Consider the following 6,938-nt stretch of genomic DNA (forward strand, 5'->3'; position numbering starts at 1 on the left):
GTTTACATTTTGAATTGTTTATCTGAGATAATGAATAAGATGCAGTGGTTGGCACATGTAAAATTAGTTCACAGTGGGGCTGTTAATATTCTGTTTTATTTCAGTAAAAATCAGAATCATCCTGTTCCTTGTTAGGATTCCTTATTTGGACTTGGTATTTTATGTAAAGTGGGAGCAGTCCTCTTGTTTGATCTCAATAAATCCACACAGTATAAGGCAGCCTTTTTTTTTTTTTGGAGAGATTTTCACTGTAGGGCGCGTGCACTCGCCAGACAGACAGAGAGAGACATAGAGACAGAAAGCGAGAAATCACCCCCCGGGGGAATGGTCACGCCGCAATCCCTGCTCCTCCATTCTCCTCTCGGGATCTTGGGCACGCACGCACACGCGCCCAGCGTGAGTTTTAAGCCACCGGGTCCGGGACACGAACCGCGGTCGACTACGTGGGAGTCCAGCAACATAGCCATTACGCTAACTGCTGGTTCCCCTTTTTTTTTTTTTGAGCTGATAGAAAGTTCTTCCTAGAGTCCTTTTCTGGTATATTTAATATATTAAATGCTGAGATTCTGCATTGAAAGATTAAAGCATATGAATTAAGAATATTGCAATTCTCTTGAGCAGATTTAATTTTCAGAATTTATAACTATTGTATATGTGTTGAAGTGTGATATATTTGCACTTAAGAAATAAATGCATGTATTCTGAAACTTACTTGTCTTAATTACATAAAACTTTTATTTTAAATTAATCTTTGCTTAAAATTTTTTTTTTTTTTTTAGAGATTTTTGCTATAGGCCGCACGTGCTTTCCAGAGAAATAGAGAGAGATAGAGACAGAAAGCAAGAAATTACCCCCCAGGGGCAATGCCATACCACAGTCCCTTCTCTTCTAGTCTCCTCTTGGGATTTTGGCCACAAACGTGCACATGTAAATTTCAAGCCACCGGGTCTGGGACTCGAACTGCAGCCAGCCATGTGGGAATCCAGTAGCATAACCATTATGCCATCTGCTGGTCCCTAAAATAACTTTTTTTTTTTTTGGAAAAGGGATATTTTATACTCATTTAATGTTTTGGCAGATTGATTTTTTAAAATAAGGTCTAATTGGACTGGTCCCATAGTCTAGTGCTTAAGTGAGCTGGATCCCACGTGGACAACTATAGTTCAAATCTTAACTCTGGCAGGTTGAAAAATGCAGGGTGTACACATGCCTAGAACCCTAATGGGATGAAGAAATGAAGGAGAAGGGATTGCAACGTAACCACAACTCACTGGGGGGAGATACTTTCTTTCCCTCTTTATCTCTGGTGAGTGCACTTGCTTTCTGGCATATTAAAAATAAATAAATAAAAATTGAGGCTGGCAGGTGGCATGGTGGTTAAGGGCCTTGGACTCCCATATGGCCAACCATGGTTCAAGTCCCGGACCTGGTGGCTTGTTTCTCACTTTGTCTCTCTTTCTCTCTCTCTCACTCTGTCCCTCTCTGGTCAAATTAAAATAAATAAACAGGTTAAATAAAGTAATTCTTTAAAAAAATAAATAAAAATAAAATAAGGAAGCAATTATAATAGTGTCCAAAGATGTATGTACAAGCATGCTCACTACACCATTTTCATAAATGTAAGATGACTTAGATTTCTATCATTTATTCTGTAAGTTATTACAAATCCATACAAAGGACACTGATATATTTTTTTTTCAGGTTTGCTATAGGGCATGTACACTCGCTGGAGAGAGGAAGAGAGAATGTACCCCCCGCCCGGGGTGGGTACACAGCAGCTCCTCCATTTCTCCCCTCAGGATCCTGGACATACATGCACCTGCACTTAGTGTGTCCCTCAAGCCACTGGTCTGAGACTCAAACTGTAGTCACTCATGGGATCCACTCTGTCTCTCTCACTCTGTCCCTCTTTGGTCAAATTTAAATAATAAGTTAAATAATATTTTATCCATCACTGTTATTTTTTAAATTTGACCAGAAAAAAACAGAGAAAGTGAGAAAGCAAGCCATCAGGTTCAGGACTCAAACCATGGGGACCAGCAGTTAGTGTAATGGCTATGTCGCTGGACTCCCATATAGTCGACCACAGTTCGAGTCCCGGACCTGGTGGCTTAAACTCACACCAGGTGCATATGCATGCGTGCCCAAGATCCTGAGAGGACAATGTAGGAGAAGGGATTGCGGTGTGGCCATCCCCCCGGGGGATGATTTCTCTCTTTCTGTCTCTCTGTCTCTTTCTGGCGAGCTCACATGCCCTACAGCAAAAAACCTCTCCAAAAAATAAAAAACCAAAAACCACGGTCAGCCACGTGAGAGTCTAGCACCTTAACCACCATGCCACTTGCTGGCTCTGAATATTACTTTTTAAAAGATACTTAATCTCGGGACCAGTGGTTAGCATAATGGCTATGTCGCTAGATTCCCACGTAGTCGACCGCGGTTCAAGTCCTGGATCCGGTGGCTTAAAACTCACACTGGGCGTGTGTGCGTGCATGCCCAAGATCCCGAGAGGAGAAAGGAGGAGAAGGGATTGCAGCGTGGCCATCCCCCCTGGGGGGTGATTTCTTGCTTTCTGTCTCTCTCACACTGCCTGTCTGGCGAGCGCACGCGCCCTATAGCAAAAACTTCTCAAAAAAAAAAAAATACTGATCTCAGGATCAGCAGTTAGTGTAATGGCTATGTCACTGGACTCCCATGTAGTTGACTGCGGTTCGAGTCCCGGACTGGGTGGCTTAAACTCACACCAGGTGTGTGTGCGTGTGTGCCCAAGATCCTGAGAGGAGAATGGAGGAGAAGGGATTGTGGCGTGGCCATCCCCTCTGGGGGGTGATTTCTCACTTTCTGTCTCTCTGTCTCTCTCTGTCTTTCTGGCAAGTGCACGTGCCCTATAGCAAAAACCTCAAAGAAAAAAAAAACTGATCTCAGGACCAACAGGTGTGCATGGTTAAAGCACTGGATTCTCACATGGCTGACCATGGTTTGAGACCTGGTCCTGGTGGCTTGTTTTTTTTTAATTTTCTTTCTTTCTCTCTAATGAGCCCTATAGCAGATTAAAAATAATAATAAAAATAACAATACATACTTTTTTTTTCGGAGAAATTTTTGCTATGAGGTGTGTATGTGCTCTCCAGAGAGACAGCAAGAAATCACTCCCCAGGGGGATGCCCATGCCACAATCCTCCATTCTCCTCGGGATTTAGGGCATGCATGCACGCAGCACCTGGCATGAATTTTAAGCCACTGGGTCCAGGACTCCAACTGCAGTTGACTATGTTGGAGTCCAGCGATGTAACCACTGTATCACTTGCTGGTCCCTAAACAAATATTTCTTGAAAAGATACTGATCTCTGGAAATATGCCGATGATGCTATATACTAAATGAAGAAAACTGAAATATATATAATGTGGTCACACTTAAGTGTGAACATATGCATTTGAGCATTTAATCTAATCTTTACTTTCTGATTTTTTTTACTAAAATAGTCTTTTTTAAATCCAAAGCTAATAGTTTTCATAAGAACATCAGTTCATCAGTCTCAAAGAAAGATACAAGCTTTGTTCCTTTGTAAGTGGAGTTATTAACTATTAGGTTTCATGACAAAGTATGTACTTGTTCACATTCAGTAAAAGTCTTACAATTTCTTCAGGCCCTAATATACTTTTCTTTAAAATAATTATTTTATTGAACTTTATGTATTTATTTTTTAATTTGACCAGAGAGGGACAGAGAGAGAGAAAGAGAGAGAGAGAGAGAAAGCCACCAGGTCCAGGACTGGAACCACCATCAGCCTTATGAGAGTTTATTGTCCTTAACCACTGTGGTACCTGCTGGCCCCAAGCCCTAGTATACTTTTTTCTTTTTTTTTTTTTTAGAGAGAGGTATTTTTGCTATAGCATGTGTGCACTCACCAGAAAGAGAGAGACAGAAAGTGAGAAACCACAACCCCTCCCCAGGGGAATAGCCACACTACAATCCCTTCTCCTCCATTCTCCATTCAGGATTTTGTACATGCACACACCTGTGCCTGGCATGAGTTTTAAGCTGCCAGGTCCAGGACTCAAACCATGGTCAACCACATGGGAGTCCAGCAACATAACCATTACATCATCTGCTGGTCCCCAGGCCCTACTATACTTTTAATAGACTTTACATAAAGAAATCATTAATGCTTTTCCCCCCCAAGGACCTCAAGAAAAACAAATTCCTAGTGACTTTGTGATGAGCTAACTATAGTTCATTAGCTGCATGGCTGTATGAGGGTTCCAGGTAGAAGGTGGGGCTGTGGACTATCTTCATTACCAACGGTGGTCTCTACCAGACACATCAATCAAGCTCCAGGGCCAGTCTGGGAGGTGCCAATCTGGTGGAAACCCAGAAAATCCTGATGCTGCAATTCAACCCAATGAGGACTATATCTATACAATAGAAGGACCAGAAAATAAAAACATCAGAATGATCTTTTCCTACTTTCCTGTGGTGGAACTCACTGACTACATTGGGGAAGGGGAATGGAGTCTCTGTGAAGAGTCAGCTGCTACTAGAGTTGGTAATAACACCCATGAGCACCATGACGATGATGACTGCATGCCCAGCACTGGCTCCTAAAGGTCAAGATCAGTACTAATATTACAGACATGAGGTTAAGAACCTGTCTGAGTCATACGATAGTAAATAGAATGATCAGCTAGTACCCAGATAAACTCTAGCCCTCAAAACACTAAACTTGTGGTTCCAAATTTTGTTATGCATTAGAATCAGCAGGTGAGCTTCCGATAACCCAGACTCCCGGGTAGCAGCCCGTGAACTTAGATCATGATCTCGGTGAGGGTGGAGAGGGCCCAGGCATCAGTGTGTAGGTTTATTTTGTTTTGTTTTGTTTTGTTTTTAATTTTCCAGAAGGCATACGTGCCTGCCTGCAAGAGAGAAAGAGAGAGAGGAAAAGTGAGAAAACACTCGTATGGAACATGGTCATGCTGCAATCCCTGCTCCTCCATTTCTCCTTCCTTTCAGAATTTTAAGCAGGTATGCATATGCACCTGGTGTGCTTTTCAAGCCACCAGGTCTGGGCCTCAACTGAACAATTGGCCGTGTGGGTCCCTGCTGCCTTAACCACACCACTAGTTGGCCCCATCAATATATTTTAATTAATTAATTATTTTATAGAGATTTTTGCTATAGGGCTCATACACCCACAAGAGGCGCGCACACACACACACACACACACACACACACACAGAGAGAGAGAGAGAGAGAGAGAGAGAAATCACTCCCAGGGGAAATGGCCATGGCACAATCCCTTCCCTTCCATTCTCCTTGGGATTTGGGGCACACACATACACATGCCTGGCATGAGTTTCAAGACGCCAGGTCCAGTCCACCATGGTGGGAATCAAGCCCTTTAAACACTACACGACCTGCTGGCCCCATCAATATTTATTTATTTATTTATTTATAGAGGTTTTTGCTATAGGGCTTGTGCGCTCGCCAGAAAAAGAGAGACAGAGAGACAGAAAGCAAGAAATCATCCCCTGGGAGCAATGGCCATGCCGCAATCCCTTCTCCTCCATTCTCCTCTCGGGATCTTGGGCATGCACACACACGTGGTCAGTTTAAGCCACTAGGTCCAGGACTTGACTACATGGGAGTACAGAGATAGCCATTACGCTAACTGCTGGTCCTGGCCCCTGAATTTTATCCTAAGTTCACTTGGAACTTTGTGAGTGGAGAATGACATGACCGAATAATTTGTTTTAAAGATTTATTTATGTATTTAATTCTATTTGTTATTATTTTTTAAGTTGACCAGACAGAGACAGAGAGAGAGAAAGGGAAAGCAAGAAAGCAAGTCATCAGGTCCAGGACTTAAACTGCTGTCAGCCATGTGGGAATCCAGCACCTTTAACCACCACACCACCTGCCCTCCCCATGACTGACTGATTCTTAAAAACTCTGAGCAGCTCTGTGGAGGTCAGTATAGACTGGACTTCTGAGGGTGAAATCCTCCCTGATACCCTCAATCCTCTTAAGTTGTTCTAACTCTGTTGCATCCCAGGAGCCCTAAGACACTGGGATTGCTCAGGGAGGGCACAGATCTACACTGTGACTCAGGGAGTCCATTCCTACCTAGGCGGGTTGCTAGATCAGGTGTTGGCCCTGTGATGCTGCAGTGTTAAGGCAGCACCTCAACACCAAGAGGTTTTGCTAACGGCAGGTTTGGACATTCTCTGCAGAGCTCTGCTTGGTTCCTGTCTGCTCTAAGGGCTGTCTAGGGGCAAGGCCAGAACTGGTGTCCTGGAGAGAGTGAAGAGAGAGTATGTGTATGGGTAGGAATGCTTCTGATTACTAAGAACCATTTACTCTGAGCTGAGCCCCCAAACACCCACCTTCACCTTGGCCTTTCTTTATGAACCCTTCTCTGTCTCTGATGGCTAGTTCTCCTACCTCCCTGATCTTTCTTACTGAGTGTGAGAGCTTGGTGGTCACCTCTTGGGGGTAGGGGGACCTGTCATAGGGGAAGGAAGCTTGGGTTGCAGTCAGGAAAGATGCGATCTTAAACTTGGCAAGTTTAGCTGGGACCGATATTGAAAATGCTCTAAGATTAATGTACATTTTTTTTCTGGGGTTGAAGTTGTGGTGGGTGTTTTTATTTCCTACTCTAATTCTCTTTCCTCTATTGCAATGTAATAGCACAAGTTAGTTGTCCCCAGTGTAGATGTGTGTGATGAGTATGTTTAAATAAAGGATATTTATAATGGGAAGAAAAAAAAAAAAAAACTAGAGCAGAGAGGATTATTTTCAATATTGCACTTTTATTCAAAAGTACATGAAATAACCTGTATTGCATATAATATAATATAAACACTATAGAACTGGACTTGAATAAAATACCTTACTAAGAAAGAAATATCGCTCATGAAGATTTGCATGCCCGCTCTTC

The sequence above is a fragment of the Tupaia chinensis genome, unplaced genomic scaffold, assembly GCF_000334495.1.
Source record: "Tupaia chinensis unplaced genomic scaffold, TupChi_1.0 Scaffold000113_1, whole genome shotgun sequence".
Classification (NCBI taxonomy): Eukaryota; Metazoa; Chordata; class Mammalia; order Scandentia; family Tupaiidae; genus Tupaia; species Tupaia belangeri.